At 42.8% G+C, this 22,720-nt stretch overlaps 1 protein-coding gene and 1 long non-coding RNA gene across 2 annotated transcripts in view; both read right to left on the bottom strand.

Annotated features, from left to right (window-relative positions):
• BMP6 (bone morphogenetic protein 6) overlaps window positions 1-22,720 on the bottom strand; it is a 146,415-nt gene that overhangs the window by 32,376 nt on the left and 91,319 nt on the right. The gene's annotated exons all lie outside the window — the stretch shown is intronic.
• On the bottom strand, window positions 503-21,298 carry LOC116869915. Its single transcript, XR_004383147.1, has 4 exons — window positions 21,013-21,298; window positions 20,711-20,714; window positions 3,676-3,681; window positions 503-515 (listed from the first exon to the last, which is right to left on the bottom strand). It is a non-coding gene; the product is annotated as an uncharacterized LOC116869915 (long non-coding RNA).

The following is a 22,720-nucleotide window of genomic DNA, read 5'->3' as shown; positions in this document are numbered from 1 at the left end:
TGTCCATCAACAGACGAATGGATAAAGAAGATGTGGTATATATACACAATGGAATACTATGCAGCCATCAAAAGAAATGAAATCTTGCCATTTGCGAGGACGTGGATGGAACTAGAGGGTATTATACTTAGTGAAATAAGTCAATCGGAGAAAGACAACTATCATATGATCTCCCTGAGATGAGGGAGAGAAGATGCAACATGGGGGGTTAAGGGGGTAGGAGAAGAGTAAATGAAACAAGATGGGATTGGGAGGGAGACAAACCATAAGTGACTCTTAATCTCACAAAACAAACTGAGGGTTGATGGGGGGAGGGGTTTGGGAGGGGGGTGGGGTTATGGACATTGGGGAGGGTATGTGCTATGGTGAGTGCTGTGAAATGTGTAAACCTGGCGATTCACAGACTTGTACCCCTGGGGATAAAAATATATGTTTATAAAAAATAATATTAAATTAAAAAAAAAAGTAAACAGCAAAAGAATTATTATTAAAGTGATGAACTTACAAAAAAAAATCTTTAAAAAAAAATAAGGAACGGAGGAAACCAGCACCACCTTAAAAACCAGAACATGACCAATACTATGGTGACATCCCCCACCCCTGCCTGAACGGTCTCTAGAATCATGAATAATGTCTAGCATTTCTTGCCTTTTAAAAACTAACAGTTTTACTACATATGTACATATCACGGAATCAGAGTGTTTTCCTTTTTTCCCTTAAAGTCTTTCAGAGACGTAATGGAAATTTTATAGGCACACATGGAAAACATAGGCATGGTCACAGCTAAGACCAAAGGCTGCCCAAGCAGATGGCCATACTGCCTGTCAGCTGGGGGGTGGGGGGGTGGGACCTCAAGTCCCATGGGTGGGGCATGGCTGCTCTGTAGGCAATGAGTGACTAATGATTCTTCTTCAGCTCTATCTCATATAAACCCATTAAAAACGTGGACACTTTCTCAACAAGCCTTGGCAAGGATGTGGAGAAAGAAGAACCCTTCCTTATGCATTGCTGGTGGGAATGTGAAATGGTGCAGCTGCTGTAGAAAAGTTTCTCAATTCTTCAAACACAGAATCACCATATGGTCCAGCAATCCCACTTTTACATATATATGGGTATCCGAAAAAACTGAAAACAAGGACTTGAACAGATATCCGCACGCCCATGTTCTTAGCAGCAGTCCTAGTAGCCAAAGAGTAGAGGCCATGGAAGTGTTCATTGACAGATGAATGGATAAACAATGCGGTAGATATATATAATGAAATATTAGTTAGCTTTTAAAAAGAAAGGAAATTCTGATACAGGCCACAACATGGATAAACCTTGAGGACATTGTACAAGGTAAAACAAGGCAGTCAGAAAAAGACAAATACTGTATGTCCTTATAGGCAGTACCCAAGGAGTCAAATTCATAGAGACAGAAAGTAGAGGGTGGTTTCCAGGGGCTGGGTTGGAGGGACGGGGAGTTCATGTTCAACAGGGAAGAGAGTTTCACCTTGGGAAGATGAAAATGTTCTGGAGATGGACAGTGGTGATGGTTGCACAACACTGTGAAAGCATTTAATGCTGTAGAACTCATACACTTAAAAATGGCTAAAGTGGGAAATTTTATATCAGACATATTTTACCACACACAAAAAAATAACCACTAAAAATGGGACATTTTCTTACACTATCACAATGCACGACCACACCTAAGTTGAAATAATTTGTTGTTGTTCTCTCATACCCAATCCATAATCAAATTTCCTTGAATACCTCAAAAAACTGTCTTTCTGCTTTTGGTTATTTGGAGTTGGGAGCCAAACAGGACCCACTCATTATACTTGGTTGTTCTGTCTCCTAAGTCTTTCCAAACGAGGAAACCAGGAACCGAAAGAACTCCACTAATCTGATCAGGTGTCCATCTAAAAAAACCTACAGCTAACAACATTCTTAAGGGTGACACTCTCAAACCATTTCCTTTAAAAGTCAGGAAGAAGGCAAAGATGCTCATTTTCAGTCTTGGAGTCCAGTTCAGTATTGTTAAGATTAAATAATAGTAAAGGAAGAATTCTATTCCAAATTCTTGAAACTAATAAGAAAATTTAGCAGACTGTTTCCTTGACTGTCTCAGTGAGTTCGAGCTGCTGTAACAAAAATACAATAGACTGGGGGCTGAAACAGCAAACACTTACGTCTCATAGCTCTGGTGGCTACAAGTCTGGGATTAGGATGCCAGCATGGTTGAGTGCTTGCTGAGGGCCCTCTTCCCAGCTAGCTCCTCACTTAGCCTTCCTTGGTCTGTGCATGCAGAGAGAGATGGTGTGAGCATCCATCACTTCCTCTTCCTGTAAGGACACTAATCCCATCATGGGGCTCCACCCCCATGACCTCCTCTAGACCTAATTACCACCCAAGATCCCACCTCCTGATACCCTCTCATTAGGGATTAGTTTTATCTGTATGAATTTTAGGGGACACTCACAGTCTATAACACAGACCTCAAAGGTCTCACATTATTTTTTCCATCACCTTTCGAATTTGGGGTTTGGAATTTTTGCATTTGTGTTCAGAAGTGACACTGTTGATGGATTCCGCTCATAACAGTGTTGTTCAATTTTCAAGTTATATTTGCTCTTGAAGTAAGTTGGAGGTTGCTCTCTCTCTTTATTCTCAGGGAAGGATCTCTTCCTTCAAAAGCTGGAGAACTTAACCTGTAAAATCACCTAATTCTGGTGTTTTCCTTTGGGGAAAATTTTTAATTACTCATTCATTTTCCTTTCAATATAGAGAAATATTCAAGTTATCTACTTCTTTTTAAGACATTATGCATTTTCTAGAGGTTTGTCAATTGGGGCAGAATTTATCCAATTCACTGCCATGAAATTTTTCCAAGTATTCTCTTATTATTTGATCTCTGCTCTAACTACAGCTTTTTCATTCTAATATTACTTGTGAATTCCCCTTTTCTTGATTTGTCTTACTGGAGGTCAACTTTTTTTCTCATTATTGCTTAATTTGATTGTAATATTGATATTTTTCCTTTTCTGTAACATTGAAAGAACTTTTTATTACTTAATACAAACAAGAAGATACATAGTTCTCAAGACACTGTAATATTGATATTTTAATGTATTTTCTGAATAGTGTCCTGCTCAGTCTGAACTATTTCAACTAAAGTTGTCCAGAGAAAAATAAAGATAAAAGCCTGTTATAAGTGAAAATGTAAGAGAGAGAAGAAAGAGGAGGAGAGTGAGCAGGAAAAGCATAGAACAATCTTCCTATAATATGTTTAGTCACATATTCATTACTTTCTCATTAACTGGACTCACTCAATGGTTAATTCAGAATGGCTTCGTTTGGGCAAAATTACATTCATTGACAATAAATTCTATGTTTTTTAAATGTTTCATGCCTCTACTTCATCATACACCAAACTTGAAAAACTTGGAACTCTTTTAAAACAAAACAAAACAAAAAAACCCTTGCCATTCCCTTGACTACTGTAAACAATTATTTTATGCTATGGTACAAGTTTATTTAATTTTAGGCAACAAGGACAGTTCTGGCTGGTCTTTCAAGGTCTATAACAACAGTGGCCTTCTGGCTTCAATATTGCAAGCATTCAGCTCACTTCTTAAACACAATGAGATAACAGACTTGACCCTCTGGGGTGCACCAATTATTTCCAAGTACTCATTTCTATTAGTTTTATTAAGATCACAAATATCAAGAAGAATCTATTTTCCTGGCTGTCATTTTTTTCTCAACTGACTTTGCTAAATTTCCATTTTTATTTTAAATAATGATAGACTCACAAGAAGTTGCAAAAATACCAGAAAAAAAAAACAAACAACCAGTAGGGAGATCCCATGTAACATCTTCCATAACTGAGTAACAATACCAAAACCAGGAAATGGATGTTGATACAATAACTTACCTAGACTAGAGACCCAGCTTGGAGTTCACCAATTTCTACATGCATTTTCTGGTGTGTATGTGTGTGCATACATAATTCTGTGACCTTCTGTCACAGGTATAGATTGATTCCTATAACCACCATCACAATCCAGACACAGAACTGCTCTGTCCCTGCAAAGGAAATCCTTTGAGTACCCTTTTAATTCAAAGACTTTTTTTTTTTAATTTCATGTATTTATTTGACAGAGATCACAAGTAGGCAGAGAGGCGGGCAGAGAGAGAGAGAGGAGGAAGCAGGCTCCACACTGAGCAGAGAGCCTGATGTGGGGCTCGATCCCAGGACTCTGGGATCATGACCCAAGCTAAAGGCAGAGGCTTAACCCAGCCACCCAGGCGCCCCCTTCAAAGACTTTTTAAGACTAGACCCAGCACACATACTGGAAAGAGCTGTAGGACCAGCACTTAGTGTCTGCATATCATTGTTAGTATCAAGGGTTCACCAAGTAATTTTCTATTTTTTAAAACATTTTAGAACCACTTTCATAACCAAATACAGATGTCACCATCACTCTAGGTTGGGAAGATGCTAGGTAGCCCAACTATATACATGTCTTCCAGTGGAAGAAGTTGCAGACTTCAGCTAACATCGGAGAATACATTCAAGCACTGAAGTCAATAAACATGTGTCACGAGGAAAGACTTAAACTGCGTAATTGCAGCCTTGACAGAGTCCCATTAATATCAGATAACCACACTGTTGCCTACTTACAAGGATTACTATAAAGACACGGTCAGACACTCGGTAAAGATCAACATATACAACGTGTATTTTTTTCACTGCCAAGAAAAATTTAACATCTTCGACCTAACGGGACAGCCTAAAAAGAATGGTTTCCCATGCCTCTGATTTCTTAAAAAATTATTTAAAATTTTTAAATAAAAATGAAAGAAAAAAGGGAAAAAAAGGCAGTTGACCCCTTTCTCCCACCCTCCACCCCTGCCTCTTGCAATCACAAATCTGTTTACTGTATCTATGTGCTTGGGTTTTTCTGTTTTGTTTTAGATTCCACACGGAAGAAAGATCAGATGGTATTTGTCTTTCTCCAACTTATTCCACACTGAGGCCCACCCATGCTGTCATGAATGGTAAGATTTCGTTCCTTCTGATGGCTCAGTCATATTGCTTATGTACACATAGATTGTTGCCATGCTTTGGTTCTTGTAAATGATGCTGCAATCAGCATGGGGGGGCTGTATATTATTTCTTCCATCTAGTGTTTTCATTTTCGTTGGCTCCCTGGAAGTAGAACTGCTGGACTGTAGGTTCTATTTTTAATTTTCTGAGGACCCTCCATATGGTTTTCTGCAGCGGCCGCCACAATTTACATTGCCACCAACAGAGCACGATGGTTCCCTTTTCTCCACATCCTCACCAGCACTTGTTGTCTCTTGTCTTTTTGATACCAGTCATTCTAAAAAGTGTGAGGTAGTAGCTCATTGTGGTTCTGATTTTTATTTCCCTGATGATTAGTCACGTTAAACATCTTCTCATGTGCCTGTTGGCCACCTGTTGTGTTATTTGGAAAACATGTCTCTTCAGATCTGCTGCCCATTTTTAAGTCACTTTTTTTTTTTTTCCTTTTTAGCTATTGAGTTGTAGGAGTCCTTTGTATATTTTGGATATTAGCTCCTTATCAGGTAGATGATCTGCAAATACACTCCCATTCAGTAGGTTGCCTTTTCATTTTGTTGATGGTTTCCTTTGCCATGTATGAAGTTTTTAGTCTGATGTAGTCCCACTTGTTTATTTTTGTTTCTCTTGTTTTTGCTTTTGGTGTCGAGATTCTAAAAATTGTCGCCAAGTCCTATGTCAAGGAGCTTCCTGCGTACATCTTCCTCTAGGAGTTTTATGGTTTCAGGTCACAAATTTAAGTCTTCAATCCATTTTGAGTTAATTTTTATGTACAGTATAAGACAGTGGTTCAACTGTACAATTTATTGAACAGCCTGTCCATTCCCCTTTGTATATTCTTGGTTCTTTTGTCATAAACTGACTATATATGTGTGAGTTTATCTCTGGGCTCTTTATTCTGTTTCACTGATATATGTGTCTGTTTTTATGGCAATATATACTGTTTTGATCACTATACCTTTGTAATGTACTTTGAAAATCAGGGAGTATGATACCACTATGTTCTTCTTTCTCAAGATTGCTTTGGCTACTTGGGTCTTTGGTAGTTTCATAACATTTTAGGATTATTCTATTTCTGTAGAATTTTCACAGGGATTATACTGAATCTTTATATTGCTTTGGATAGTATGGACATTTTAACAATTTTTCCAATCCATGAGCATGGAATATCTTTCCACTTATTGTCATCTTCTTCAATTTCTTTCATTAACATCTGATAATTTTCAGGTCCTTGAGCTCCTTGATTAAATTTTTCCTTAGGTATTTTATACTTTTTTCTCTTGTTACCAAAATTTTAATTTTTGTCAAAATTAATGTGGTTTTTCTTAGTATAGTCAACATACAATGTTATATTAGTTTCAGGTGTATAAAATAGGGATTCATTCATGGCAATGATGGTTTATGTGTTATGCTAGGATATTTTATCCTTTTTGATGTAACTGTAAATGGGATTGTTTTCTCAATGTATCTGGTAATTCATTAGTGTTAAGAAATGCAATATATTTTTGTGTATCGGTTTTATATCCTACAACTATACTAGACTTGTTTATTCTAATAGTTTTTGATGAAGTCTTTAGGGATATATATATAATATATATATATATATATATCACGTCCTTTGCCAATAGTGACAGCTTTAATTCTTCCTTTTAGAGGTCTTTTTTCTTGCCTAATTGCTCTGGTTAGGATTTCTAATACTATGTTGAATAAAAGTGGCAAGAATGGACATTCTTGTCTTATTCCTGATTTTAGAGAAAAAGCTTTCAGTTTTTCACCATTGAGTATGGTATTGGCCTGGTCTTATCATAGATGGCCTTTATTATGTTTAGATACATTCCCTCTATACCTGCTTTGTTGAGAATTTTCTCATAAATAGGTACTGGATTTTACCAAATGCTTCTTCAGCATCTATTGAGGTGATCATATGATTTTTTAAAAAAAAAGATTTTATTTTATTAATTTTTTAAGGATTTTATTTATTTGACAGATCACAAGTAGGCAGAGAGGCAGGCAGAGAGAGAGGGGAAAGCAGGCTCCCTGCTGAGCAGAGAACCCGATGCGGGGCTCGATCCCAGGACCCTGGGATCATGACCTGAGCCAAAGGCAGAGGCTTTAACCCACTGAGCCACCCAGGTGCCCCCTAATAAAAGATTTTAAAGAGGGAGAAAGAAAAGACAGTGCAAATGTGAGTCGGGGAGGGGCAGAAGGAGAAGGAGAGAGAGAATCTTAAGTAGATTCCATGCCTAGCACCGATCCCAACATGGGGCTTGATCTCAAAACCCTGAGATCATGACCTGAGCCTAAATCAAGGGCCAGCTTCTTAACTGACTGAGCCACCCAGGTATCGTAGATGATCATATAATTTTTATCCTTTGTTAATCACATTGACAGATTTGCACATATTGAATCATCCTTGCATCCCTGGAATGAATCTCATTTGATCATGATGTAGGAATTTTTTTTTTTTAACCTCTTATGCCCTTCACCTACTTTGCCCATCATCCAACCCCCACCAGTCCCCTCTGGCGACTACCAGTTTGTTCTCAGTATTTATGATTTTGTTTTTGTTCATTTGTTTTTTAGATTTCACATACAAGTGAAATGTTATATTATTTATTGTTCTCTGTTTGGCTTATTTTGCTTAGCATAATACCCTCTGGGTCCAGCCACCTTGTCACAAATGGCAAGATCTCATTCTTTTTTATGGCCAAGTAATATTCTGCTGTGTGAGAGAGAGAGAGAGAGTGTGTGTGTGTGTGTGTGTGTGTGTATACGTATATATATATGTATATATATATACACATAGTATTAGTGTCTATCAGGGAAACTTCAGTTATTTCCCTATCTTTGCTATTGTAAGTAATGCTACAATAAACATAGAGGCGCATCTATCTTTTCAATCAGTATTTTTATTTTCTTTGGGTAAATACCCAATAGTGGAATTACCAGATCTTAGGGTATTGCTTTTTTTAATTTTTGAGGACCCTTCATATTGTTTTCTCCAGTAGTCATACCAATTTACATTGGTATATGATCCTTTTAATGTGTTGTTGAATTTTGTTCATTAATATTCTGTTGAGGATTTTGCATCTGCGTTCTTCAGGATATTTCTGAAGAGTCATACTTTCCAATTTCAACTGCAGAGCACTAATGGGAAGAATGTTTTCATGACAGAAGAAGTTTATGTCTGTAATTCATTATATTAGACTAATCCGTTTTTTCTTCTTTTATTAAGGTGATCTGGTTTCTCTGGTTGCTTTTATAATGTCATTGTCACTGGTATCTTGCAGCTTCACTATAACTGCCCAGCTGGTATGTTTCTTTTTATCTATTCCACTCAGATTAAATTGCACTTAATGTATCTGTGGATTCCTATCTTCCATTAGTTCTGGAAAATTCTTAGCCTTTAGCTCATTGATTAGGGCTCTCCTCCATTCTCTTTAGTGTCTCTTCAAGAATGATAATTAGATGTGTACCAGAATGTCATCCTAATTTTCACTGGTTTTTTTTTTTAAGTCATTGATCTTATCTCTTGGCTATAAAATTTCTTTAGATTTATCTACAAGTTCACCAACTCTCTCTTCACCCATGTTTCCTGTATAGTTTAAGCCATCTATTAGTTTGTCATTTTAATGAGTTTTAAAATTTTCTACTCATTCCAACTGTCATTATCATTGCTATGGGGTCCATCATTTTCAATCATCAATTGTTCTATATCACCATTATGTGCTGTACCACTCTTTATTCTTTGTGCACTTTCTAGATAGCTGTCTTATAATTTCTCACTTAGTGTCTGTTTTCTTTGAAATCCTTGGCGAATTTAAATCTGCATTGCTGACCCAGCCTTCTGATGACATATTTTGGTGGTTTATTTCTTGCTTTGCAGATTTTTGGGTAATTTTTGATTGAAATTCATCCTCACTGTTTAAATTGTTTACCTTTCTCCAAAAAAAAAAAAAAAAAGAAAAGAAAAAGAAAAAGAAAAACATGTACCTTTGCTTTTGTGAAAAACATTATTGATCTGGACCCAGATATCTCCCCTTTGAGGGTATAATGTGGGAATCCCCAGGACATCAATCACAGTCCTAGACCCAAACTCAGCCTGGCCCCTGAGCTGGTCTCATAATCTTCAGGAGTATTTGTATTTGCATTCACAGAAACCCAGCTTTTAGGTTTGTTTGCTCACAGTAAACACACTCAGGAGAGTCTTCAAAGATGTCCCTGAGTCCCTAACATCCATGCTGTAGACATATTTGCTTTTGTTTATCCTGAATCTAGTCATATTTTAGCAGGAGGGCCTTACAAATTATCCACTCTACAATATTTCCAGAATTTGAAGTCTTAATTTTATCTGTTATATTTGGGAAGCAACATTTGGGACACATTCCTCTCAACTCCTAAAGATGTTATAAAACACGCCTCATGTTTGAAGAGTTTACAAGCGTTTTCATACATATTAGCTCATCTGTTTCTCAGAACAGTCCCAGAAGGTAGGCAGAGCAAATGTTATCACATCAGAGCAATATGAATCTGAGGCCAAAGGCAGTTAAAGGGCTTCCCCCTGGCACTCACTTCAATGATTTCAATTATTACTTTACGCTAACGCCTCCCACATTTCCATCTCCAGCTCACTGCTCTCCCTTAAGGAATGTTTTTATCTTACTACCTGGTACACTTCATCCAGATGCCTCCTGGGCATGTGAAGCCAACATGCACAAACTGAAACTCATCTTCTCCCAACCAGCGTGCCCCTGCAGCTTTACTGCTGTCCACTGTCACTCTGAATGGGTCAATGAATCATCAACTCCTGCTGATTTTACCTTCCGGAATTGCACCGTCCAATCTAGCAGCCACGTGCCCTAGCCACATGCTGCTATTTCAATGTAAATGAATTAAAAGTTAAGATTCAGTTCCATAGTCCCAGTAGCCACATGTAAAGGGTTCAATGCCCACATGTGGCTGGTGGATACCATATTGGCAAGTACATCATAGAACGTTTCGGTCATGGCAGAAAAAAATCTATGGGATGGCACTCTTCTGGAAGTTTCTCTAACCCACCTGTCCTGCTCCCTCTGTGACCACTGCCCATGTTCAGAGCCATCCCACTGCCTCCAGTTGTGCCCCCTGTTTACCCTCTCTCCACACTGCAGCTAGTACCACAGTCCTAGACCCAAACTCATAAACTACCTGCATTGAGCCTTCAGTCATTCCCCTGACATACCAGCTGGGCCCCGACCTTTTCCTGCCTCAAACTTTACTCTTGGGAGATATTAAACTGCTCTATTTTTCTGAACACCCTCCCCAGGACCTCATCCCTCTCCCTTACTTATATAATCTCCTTGTCCTTTCAAAGACCTTCACCTCCAGGATATAGACTTTTATAGGCTCCAAATTTGGAAGATGCTTTGATGCTTCTATGGAATTCCAAATAAAAAACAATTTATTAAAGCCATACCTACCATTAAAGTTCTTGTCCCCCCCATAACTATGAGTGCTTTAGTGAAAAACATCCAACTGAAACTCTTTTTAAAGTATATATCTCATAGAACACTATATAAAAAACTAATGAAGTACCGTATGGTGACTAACATAATAAAAAAATACTAAAGTATGTCAATATGGACAAAAAATAAAAATAAACAAAATCCTGAAACGTGATTTTAAAATAAGTAAAGTATACGTCTCTATTCAGTCCAAAATGTTCCTCTTTTGTAAAACTCTCACCATTACTTGCCATACTTAACGTGTAATGCAGCAAAATTTACATCTTACCTTAAGATTGAATTCCAGGAAGCCTCTTTAACTGCCTTCCTGTACCCTCTGTATCCTCAGTTGGTTTGGGGACCTCGACTCTAGGTTTCTATACTGTCCCAAACAAATTTTCAGCATTGCGCCCCACCTTATATTAAGGTGATCATTGTTCATGCGTCTACCTCTCCTGTTGGACCGCAGGCCCCTCAAAGATAGGGACCATGTCACATTCACTTTAATACCTCCAATAGAGGGTTCAAGAATGTTTGTTGAAAGAATGCATAAGCCAGGACTGAGGTCTGCTCCATGCTCTTTCCTGGGCACCGTGGTATCCCCAGTGGGCAAAAGGAGACAGAACGCAACTCAGCCTTTGGACTCCAGCCCCAGCAACCTTTCTTCAAGACCCAAGGGCATTCTCCAGAACACAAACAGCTAAACGAAGGGACCAACTCAACACATCTGTCCGGGTTTGTTTTTTGAAGGAGCAGCCCCAGAAGCCTGGAACACCAATTAGCATATTGCTTTGCACTCTGAGTTCAGGACTCCGCCACCGAGCATGTGAAATTCTAAAAAGCTAAAGAAAGAAATTAATCTGCTCAAATTACTTCAATTATACCCAAGCCATATCACAAGGTCATCATGCACAAGAAAGACGGAATGAATTTTAAAATCACATCCTCAATTCAGAGAAACAGACTGCTGACACATGCGCACATTCCCTTTGTTTTTTTAAAAACTGAAGTGAATTTACAGAACACGAAGCTAATCGTTCTAACGTGAACAATTCGGGGGCATTTAATACATTCACAGGGTTGCGCACTCACCACTTCTGTCTGGTTCCAAAACATTTTAATCATCCCAGTAGCAAGCCCTCTACCCATTAAGCAGCAACTCCCCATCCCAGCCTCTGGCAACCACCAACCCATGCTCTATCTCTATGGATTTGCATAGTATGGCTATTTCGTATGAATGGAATCACACGATCCTTGTGACTGGTTTCTCTCTCTTAGCATAATGCTTTTAAGGTTCATCAACAGTATTATTATCATGTATCAGTATTTCATTACTTTTTATTGTCATATAATATTCTTCTGTATGCACATACATTTTGTTTATCCATTCGTACACTGATGGACACTTGGGCTGTTGCTACCTTTTGGCAACTGTGAACAGTGCCTCTGTGAATGTGTGTATATAGGCATTTGAGTGCCAGCTGTCAATTCTATTATATTTCTCTTTTGCTTTTCCTCTTCAGTTTTCCTTCTCAGCCACTGATTCCCCAGAATGAATGCGGGATGGGTTGGTGACCATCAGAGTGGAATTGTAGCCTGTCCCAAACACGGGGTAGTTAGCTAGGCATCCTGCACCCCACGGCCAAGCTACACAAGACTCTGGGAAGAGGCCGGGAAACGAATGGGTGTCAAGTGAACATCCCCAGCACAGACTTTGGCACACAGTAGGTTCACAGCAAATGTTTGCTGAGTCTGTGTATAAACAAGGTTACTCCAGAAAAGTTACAGAAGAGATGAAGAGGAGGAGAGTCGACGTTGGAGACCAACAGTCAAAAGAAGGAAAGGACAGATCAGAGGTCAACATGGCAGAAGGGGTGACAAGAGAGACTTAGGATCATGCTGGTGAGAAAGTGTCTTGTCAGAAGGAAACCCTGGGAATGCTGAAAAAGAGAGGAGCCCTAATCAAACAGCTTCCTTACTTTTTTGAAAGCCCGGAGTCTAGTACACAGGAAGGAACTGCCTTGAGGTGAGGTCAAGATGCCGGGTTGTCTCTGTGTCAAGTTACCTAACAGTTTCAGCTCTTGCAGTAGCTACACAGGGGCAATAAAATCTGGAAACAAAGGTAATATTATTTTATCCTGTATTGGGATGTAATACTAATGCTTCATTTATGATGGATTTGCCTGTGCTTACAGATTTGGTGACCGTCCTCTATGTGTGCTGTAGGAACGTCCATCTGCTAGGGACCGTGAGAAGCAAATGAGAGGCGTGTGCCGAGATGCTCCATAGCTACCCAGCAGGGCAATAAAGTACTAGACAATGTATTCCTTTTATCCAGATCTCTCCCATCAGGGCTTTTCTTCCTTGTCAACCCTTAACCTGGCCAATACATTGTACTCTTTCCATCAAAACTTTTGCAGAAAAAGAGTGTGAGCAAATAAGCATGTGAGAAATTCACAAAATGAAAAATCTATCCTCAAATTATCAAGAATCAAACCATGTTGAGCAATAGTTTCTTCCACTGGGTGGCAGCTTACATAAGCCCTGCCTTTCTCCACAGTGGACTTCTGACCATGACAATGAAGCTATTTGGTTTAACTAAATGTTCATGTTCTACAAGTTCAAAGTAACTGATAGGCCGACTCCTTGATTTGGTTCCCAGGGTTCCCGGGGTTTCATATTCCTATCAAGTGACACTCCATCAGATGACCTGTGACTATTCAAGGCACAGTGTCAAGGGTGCCAACATGGGGACAGGGAGGGAGTCCTTTCTCATGATCCCTCTGACCTCTCTTCCCTGTGATGGGTCCAGGGTGATCTGACCCTGGGAAGTCGGGGCCAGCATGCATCTCTACTTGGAGGCATCTGCACAGAGCTCCCTGTTCTACCTTAACAACACCTGAACCTACAGCAGAGGAAATGCAGGTGTGTTACTGCTGAGGACTAGGACGCCCCTCAAATGTAAGGCCCACAAGGGCAGGGAATTTTGTTTTGTTCCCTTATGTGTCCTGGGTACTCACAGCAGTGCCTGGCCCAAGGCAGGGAGCCAGTATGTGTGTGAGGACTGAGTGAACGACTCATCTAGAACAAGCGTAACCATACTTCTCAAGCACCTGGCAGGCTGGCCTGGGACAGACCCTTGACGTGACCCTTGACAGACCCTGGTCAAACGAGGACCAGCGGTTCCAAACTTAGATGCAACCATGGCTGCCAGGCTGTGTGGAGGCCGTGAGCTTATCACACCCAGGGTTTCTAAACAAGTGAATGGAAAAACACTACCATGGGGTATGAGACTGCCTCCGTAGCACAGCCATGTGATGTGAACACACAAACAAAGAAAAGGGTCATTCCTTTCCTTTAACAGACAAAACTTCGATCCTCACATCCTTACAAAAACACAATGAATGCTTCTCCCAGAACCGTTCTCAGAGAATTTCTTTCTTTTCTAGGCCAGTAAGCCCTCCTGATTTCTTCTGAGCAACCGCTGTGCTGGTTTTTCTGGACCCTGGTGGATGTGAAGTGGCTACAGGCAATGCTTCTGAAGTCAAGAGACAACAGCTGAGGGAACACGGCAAGATTCAGCACTTGATTGAATGTATGGTTTGGGGGGGCGGGGGAGGCCAAAAAAACAACAAAACCACAAAACACAACAGCCAACACCTACAACAGGCTTTAAAAGCACAGGAAAAGGGGTTAGCAATGCCTATGGCTCCCACCTTCCTGTTCCTAAGAAATAGCATATAACTTCTCGGTTAAGCAAATAACCCCTTACCCTCAACAACATTTCTGAGGCAGTTTTACTTCTAAGACTAAGATAGAGCCCAGCCCTCGAGGTCCTCCCCAGTGAGGACAGCAGGGATGAGATGAAATCAGAAAGACAGGACAAAGCTGGGAAACACTCAAGTGTGACAGATGTGTGGCGTGCCCTTATTTGTGTCTTTTCATTTGGTTCTGATTTACTAATCAACAAAGGGAGCAGGAAGAACACATTTGGGTTGGGCTGGGAGCGTCTGCTTTCACAGCTCGCCATCTCCGCTTCCTGGAGCCTTCAGTGAAACCTCCCCTTGGATTTGCTGCTCTGCGATAATTTCCATGTCTAACGAGGCCTTGTCATTTCACTGCAGGATTGAGTTTAGGAAAAACCAGGCTGGAGAAGAACGTCCTTATCCAAGCACATATCTGAGGGAAGGAAGCGGGGTGGGGAGGGGGAGAGGCAAAAGGAACAACAAAGTAACCAGCCAAAGGTTTCTCAGTTACTCGCTCTCCCCTTCTAATTCAAAACATTATGCTTTATTATTGGTGCAGCCCTGGAAAGCACATTCTTTGCTTCAGTGATTCACTTCATTTTCCTGAGAACACAACGGAGAGAGTCTCTCAGGGTAAAGTTACTGATTTGCCTCCAGATTAAGTCCAAGCTAAACTGCTCACTTCACATTTTGTTGCCCTGGAAGCCCAGCAGGTCCACATGGCGGGAGAGTCCTCATGCAGGGTGGCTCCTGCCGCCAAGCCACAAGATCCCCATGCTTTCCGGGGCTCAACTCACAGACTGAGGAGACCAGCACCCTGGCTTAGCAAACACACGCTGGAGAAAGCGCTGATGAGCGCTATACAGAGAACCAAAAAATGGCCAGGGATGTTAGCCATTAGTTTGCAGATTGACGTGGGGCTGTGATTTCCTTGGACCAATATCCTGGCCTGGTTGGGGTGGGCTCAAGTGATCAAAAGTCACGTTTCAAAGGCCAAAATATAAAAAATAAAAAAGACAGATGAGAGGAAATGGGTGTGGGTTGGGGGGGTTGACTAGGTTAGGGGAGCCCTGAGGGGCACCCCACATAGGGCAGGAAGCCCACGTTAACAAAGGAATCGGCCATGCAGCCGCAGAAAGATAGTGGAGCCCCATTGCACGGGCGACTGCCCCAGCTCCCAGTGCACTCTCGACACCCGCGGGTGGTGAGCCTCGTGCATATGTGGTACCATTTCGTGCCGTGTCTCACCAGGCTCTTGCCAAGCCTAGTCTCTTCCGCCCTGGTACTGGCAACAACGAGGCAAACCAAATCGAAAGGAGAGTAGGAAGAAGAAAAAGGGTCATTATTCAAACTACCTTTGTTCAGTAGTGCCTTCCCCAGGAAAAGCTTTCACCAGAGCAATTAGTAATTAGAGCCACTGGTGGTCTGAATCCCCAGCTCTCCGATGCCTGGAAGTTGGCAGTAAGGAGTCGAGTGCAAAATAAACCACGGATGAAACAAGGAGGCCTCCAGCAATTCAAACCCAGGCTAACAGAGGGCATTTCCCCAGGCCCTTCCCAGTGTGGGATCAGGCCGGCCCTCTGGACTTCCTGGGAGATACACACCCCACATCAGTGCACAAGAACAAGAGAGAGGGAATGTGAAACCTCTAAGAGCAAGGATTTGACTTGGCTAGAAGTGACCTCTTGAGTAACAAAAAAGAAACTACTGCCTTGTAGCCCTTAGGAATCAAGAAGGAAGTCCCCCCAGCAGGGTTTGGAAATAGAGAACAATGTATAATATAGGCGTATCAACCGGCCCCAAGCCTCCCTGAGTAGCCTGGAAAGATCTGCAGCCCCTGTGATGCGGTCTCCACTCAGAGGACACCCAGAGTCCCCTCTACCTCTGGGATCTTCCCAGTCCCACTCCGGGCTGGAGGCAAGAAGGGAAAGGGAAAGCCATAGCTGCAGTATGGGGTAACTATATGAGAACCGGGGATAACCAGCCTTTTCTGTGGCCGTCCTCAACCAGAACACTGACGGGAAAGAACAAGATGGCTGGGAACATTCTCCAAGAGGCTGCCATTGGACTGTAGTGGAAGGAGCCTTTGTCAGCCACGTGACGGAAGCAGCAATGGAGACTTCAAGTGAAACCTGGGAAAACACTTTGTCCCTCAAAACCACTGAAATTCTAAAAGTTACCAGAAATGAGATTGTATGGTGACCTGACAAGGTCAACAAAGTCCAGTCCATGGGTTGAGGGAGAGCATGGGTTGAAGTCTGCACATTTTCAATGGTGCAACAGGTGTGTGCGGATCCCCAGAGCAGAAGCCTGGGATTCAGCTTGGAGGTTCTCCTGTGTGTTCCCAGCTCCGGGGATGAGGAGCTAATGGCCTCATCCAGACCTGTTCCTCCATTTCTTACCTCCTCCCGTCTCAGGACCTCACTGGCCAAGCACTGGAAACACCCAACACTAATCCCACCTGAAAGTGAGGTGTGGCACTAATTGCCAATACTGGAAAGAACATCCAAATAGACAGGTTTCAGAAAAAAGCCAACTCTCCATATCCAGCTTCAAAAATCACAAAATTCAACAGATCCTTAGTGAACATCTATGATCCACAAGGCATGTGGGAAAACCTTTGGGATTATCGGATCACATCCTCTATATGGTTCACACCTGCACATGAAGTAACTGTCAATGTCATCAGTGGGCTTTTAAAGATACAACAAGTACACTAGATGGTATGCTGCTATTTAATTGGATAATTCAGTTAAGGCCACCCTCTCCAGCCAAGACCCTGAAATAAATTAGAAGATTGCACAGCAATAACTTGCTAACATCCTCCCTCTATTGTGCACTGATCAGGAAGGGTCCATAAATGTGGTCCAAAGTGGGTTTGACAGAGGGAGAAAGGTAGCAGCTGCATCCATTCTGAGAAGGCTCACAATGGCCACAGGGGGAAGGGGCCAAGCCAGAGGAAGACCCCTGCCGCTCATTGACCCTTGTGCAGAGTGTTCTGGAAAAAGCACAGGGACATCCGGGGTAATCAGGAGGGGTCTGGACCTGCCTCCAGCCAAACAACATCATTATTACATCACTTCTTGAATTCTTCCTCTGAGCCTGGAACCCCCTGGGCTACTCTCTTTGTCTCACACCCACCTGCAAGACACCAGAACAACCCGCCACAATCTACCAGAATCCAATCTGCTCGCCATCTCCACAGGCTCCATCTGTCACCTAAATGGTTGTGGCAGCCACCTGTCTGCCTCACTCTACTTTGCCCTACAGCCCATTGTCTACACAGCAGCCACAGGGAATTCCTTTGGAATGTCAATCAGATGTGTCCTACACATAAGCTTCTGTTACCCTTCTTTCTCAGAGCAAAAACCTCTTCAGAACAGAATTCAAAATCCTCAGGTGGTGCACCAAGTCCTGATTTAGTCCTTGGCTTGCTCTCTGACCTCTTTTCATACCACCGAAGCTGCTTTGCAAGAGGGCAATTCTATGAACATGCCAAGCACACTCCTGCCACAGGACTTTTGCACATGACACAGCCTCATCAGGAATGCTCGGACTCTAATAGCCATACACCTCCCTCTCTCACTTCTCATGTCTGTCTGCTTACATGTCTGCCACCTCCTTGGATAGGCCTTCTCTGACCACTGATAACAGCACACCTAGACACACTCATTTCAAGCACACCCCTGAAATGCCTGTTTTATTGACCTCCACGGCATTTGTCACCAACCTGGGATTTTACCAAAATTATCGCCTGTCTCCTTCACTAGAGTGCATGTTCCATGAAGATAAAGACTTTGCATTGTACTTTTTTATATCCCGTGCACTTAAAACTGTGTGTGTGGTACATGGACCATGGTCGATATTCTTTGGAGTGAATGAGTAACTCTTGATTTTAATTTCCTCATTGGCTAAAGGGAGGTAATAACTCATCTGCCTCCTGGAGCTGTTCTGTGCTTATGTGAGATAAATATGTGGAAGCACCTTGGAGAGTATAAAATCCAGTCCTCTAAGGGAAAGCTACTATTCACTTCTTCTCGCGCACTTGCTTTGGAAGGAAGCAGAGTCAGAAACTCCATCAGCATCACTTTCTTCAGGTGAGATGCATAGATACTCGAGGAAACAGAGCCAACATCCTGTGGTAACTCCAATTCCTTGACATACAGCTTTTTCCATGAAGAAAAGAAATCAGGGTGAAAGTAGAAAGGTAGAAAGTCTTGGGGTGCGGATTGCTACGGAGAATGGCAAGCCAGCCTTGTTGTCACTGGCAAATTCCACACTCGGAAATGTTAGGGTGAATGGATGCCCAGAAAGAGGAGGAAACACACTCACTCCAGGCCCACGCCCCAGCCCTGATCCAGATCCCCGGGCAGCACGAGGGCCCCCTGTGGTTTCCATAACTAAATGGCATGGTCCATAAGCTGCTATGAACGCTGGCACGGGGGACTTCTAGAACTCGGGCTTTTGAAAGCCATACCGCTCTTTGGGTAATTTGTCCCATTTTGCTTCATTCTGTGCCTCTGCTCCCAGAGGAGTGGTAACAATGAGGAGGGAGGAAGAGTGAGAAGAGGGCGGGGGCAGACAGGAGACCTCAGAATGGGGGGTGGGGGGAGAGCTCGAGGGGTGGGAGGAGCCTATTTCCACTCAGCCTCCCAGGAGGAAAATAAAACCCAGAGAAATTGGTCTGGGAGGGAACAGGGCTTCAGGCCAGGATGGGGTGGGTGTGAAGTGGCAGGAGGAGGGCTCCAGGCATTAGGAAGCCATGGGCTGAGCAGGAAAGCTTCAGGAACCTGAGGGAACCCACCAAAGAGGACCAAGAAAAGAAGGCACCATCTGCTCCTGCAGCTTTTCTCCCATGCCAAATGCCACCATCCCCTTGGAAAGTCCTTTCCGCAGTCCAGGACCACCTGCGGGCAGTCCTTGCTTACACAGGGAGGACAGGTGGAGAGTTGAACTTCACAACCCTAGGCCCTACATTAAGTTACATCTCATCCCCAGCAACTTTTGCCCTCAGATTCCAAACAGCTAGTCCCTGCATAGATCCCTTTAAATGTACCTTGTATGGACTATTCCTAGAAAGTAGACAATGTTTTGCTTAAATAAGAATACATTGACTCTACTCCTGGGGATAAAAATACATTATATGTTTATAAAAAAAAATTAAAAAAAAAAGAATACATTGAATATTGACCATGTGCCGGAGAATCTTCCAAGTGAGGTATGTGCGTCATCCTCCCTCCTCTTCCTAATGCCTGCACTCAGTCGTCTCCATTACCACACCCCCTGCACCTCTGGGGAAGCAGACTCTCAGGGCGGAAAAACACCTGCTGGAGCTTATGTGATGGATAAGGGCACCACCAGGACCTGAGCCTAAGCCCAGCAGTCTCCCATCACGCCACCGCACCTCCAGATAGCTACAGGAGAGATTCTGAGAACACGCATGGCACCAGAGGTGACCCCAGGCTTGGCTGTCTCAACGGGCGGGCTAAAACCCTAGAAGCACCCCGAGTTCTCCTACTGGGACCAGGAGAAGGCAGCCCTCAGGTGGGGACAGGAAAGTCAGAGCCCAGGACACCAAACCTCACAGATCTTGGCTCCAACAGCCAGACCTGGATGGAAAAGTAAGGCAGAGAGTGCCGAGAAGCCTAGGCATCCTATTCAGCTCTAGAAGGTCAAGGTTACCCTGAAAGAAAGTAACACATAGAGGAAACGGGCCACAACAGGCAGAATGACATCCAGTGGGGCAAAGGCGCCTGGGGAAAAGTAAAAGATGAGTAAAAAATGAAGGAATAATTTAATGACTAGCAAATGGGCCTTCCCCCTTGGACAAGTTCACCTGCCTCGAGGAATGAACGGACAGGTCAGTTTTTGGCTGTCTGTCCTCCACTCGACTCCCTTCAAGAATACAGGGACTACACATGCTTGTGGTGCCCCGGCCACAAAACAACCAGAGGCTAGAAAAGCTCCCAGATACAAGCTTCCATGGGGCAGGTGGGGAGGTGGGGAGAAGAAGGAGCACATGAAACAGAAAGGGCATCTACTCCTCAGCAAGTCCTAAGACCCAAAGAGCTTCTGAGCTTCCCAACCCCCACAAGCCCACCTGGGTTTGACTTTGGTCATCTACAGGTAAGGGTTTCAGAGCTGGGTGAGTGAGCCTTACAACACCCAAAGCCATCTTCGTAACACAAAAGGACAAACCTGAATTGTATATTTGCAAGTTGCGAAGAAAGTAGACCTTGAAAGTTCTCATCACAAGAAAAAAATCTATGTGTTGATGTTAACTAGACTTCTTGTGATCGTTTTGCAACACAGACAGGAACTCTTACGTTGTACACCTGAAACTAACATAAGTCAATTATATCTCAAAAAACATTTTTTTAAAAAAGAACAAACCTAAGAAGTATCTATTTATAAAGCTGTATGCAGTGATTGGATTAGGGATAATTTCCATTTCCTTATTTTTTATTATCTCCATCTTATAAATCATTCACAATAAGTATATTCTATTTATAATAAAAACCCATTTTTCAAAACAAGAACATTAAGCGGGCCACAAACGCCCCCAATTTCACCAACTTTTCACTTTCTCAAAGTTAAATACTCTCAGATGACTAGAAACATAGTTGGAATGCCTCTTTCCATCTGATAAAAAGATTAATCACTGTAGTCCAATTTATGTTAACTCTGCTACCAAAAAAAAAAAAAAAAGAAAGAAAGAAAGAAATGTAGCTTCTGTTTCTTGGTGAAAATCACAGTTATTACCTCAACTCCAGCTGGACGATGGAAAAACAACATTAAGGATTGAAAGATCATCCTCGCTTACACGCTGAGTTTTGGAAGAATATTGTAATTGGAAAAAAAAAATTAAATACAACTAAAAATGATTTCCAGAACAGACTCTTGGTTCCCATGGTTGGCCCTCCTTTGGTCTGGTGACACTGCTGGGACCTTCTCCACACGGCCCAGGGGCCTACGTCCTCCCCCACTCCTTCGCTTGCTTCCTTTCTCCCTTCCCACTTTCCCTTTTTCACTCCTCTATTTAAGTTTGCCAAATTCAAGTTTAAACAACGCTAGATCTCCAGGTCTGATAGTCGAAAGGCTGTTGTCGGGCATACCATCCCTAAACTTGAGCACGGAAACCGACCGGGATGAACTCCGGGGGGCGAGCCGTGAGCAGTGGGACCATGAGAGAGGGGTGGAGTTCACCAGATTTGCATTTCCTCTGGACCATTTTCACCAGCTGGATCCTACGGATGGATCGATACATAAGAGGCACGGAGACCATCCATGCTGGTTTGCTCAGGACAAAGGAATTTCCCAGGACACAGGCCATTGAGCGCCAAAACCAGGATGGCCCCAGGCCAGGTAGGAGAAGCTGGTCACCCTAAGGCCTTCGGATACCTACTTCAAAAAAACTTCGAACTCTAGAAGATGCCCAGATTGGAGATCGCACATGTGCACAAGCCCAAGACGCACACACAGAAGCACATATAGTCACATGTAGTCACACACAGGATCTCTCTCACACACGCGCGTGTGTGTGCACCCCTGCACGTATGCCTGGTCACGGCACGTCCCTTTCTTTCCCTCATTCTCTTTTCTGGGCAATTCTTATAATTCGCCTTGTCATGGGGAGTGGATCCTTCTCCCTCTGAGTGCTCACCTTCTCACAGCTCTCCCGGGTAGGACAAGGGATATCCCTCTCTGAAATCGGAAAAGAGCATCTTGCCAATTTCGTGTGTTTATGTTTTTACACAATGCAATCATCAGCTCATTAAAAGGTTCACCTCCCCCCCCCCCCCAGAGAGAGATGGCCTTTTCCGGTTTTGATATTATCAGCATGTCTACCAGTGACCTCTGACTCAGGTTGTAGGACCTCTGACCCTGGCAGTCCTGTGTGGCAGGGTCCTGAAGATTACGAGGAGCCTGCATCTCCCGTTCACTCAGAAACGAAGGATGCGGATCAGGGACCCCGAAGCCGAGGCCCAGAACGGGGCATCCTCATCTGGGAGGAGAGTCACTGCTCTGGATCTGTCCTTGACTGCGACTGAGCCAGCTAGAAACATGGCCCTTTGGGGGCTGATTTGCGATTAGTGTTTAATTGCAGACAGTGCTTGTCTACATAAAAATGAATCCTCTGAAATCAGCAGGCCACAATAAAGAACTTGCTCCTGTTGTGGACGTCAACAAAGCGCAAGTTATAGAAAGATGTTGGTCACTGCCTACGTCTGCTAGCAAGTCTGGGGGAAAAACTCCCCAGATCAGAACCAAAAGTGCTGAAATGTTCCACAAGTGGTGGTAGTAAGTTAAATAACGATTCTACAGGGAGTATTAAAGATTCCAAAGTCTCTTCTATATTTTTCCCCAAATCCCCTTCAGCAGAATATAAAATGTCCCCA

Source organism: Lontra canadensis, unplaced genomic scaffold, assembly GCF_010015895.1.
Source record: "Lontra canadensis isolate GAN:19392208 unplaced genomic scaffold, GSC_riverotter_1.0 scaffold21, whole genome shotgun sequence".
NCBI lineage: Eukaryota > Metazoa > Chordata > Mammalia > Carnivora > Mustelidae > Lontra > Lontra canadensis.
Note: the sequence above shows the minus strand (reverse complement) of the source record. Positions and strands in the feature narration are given on the sequence as shown.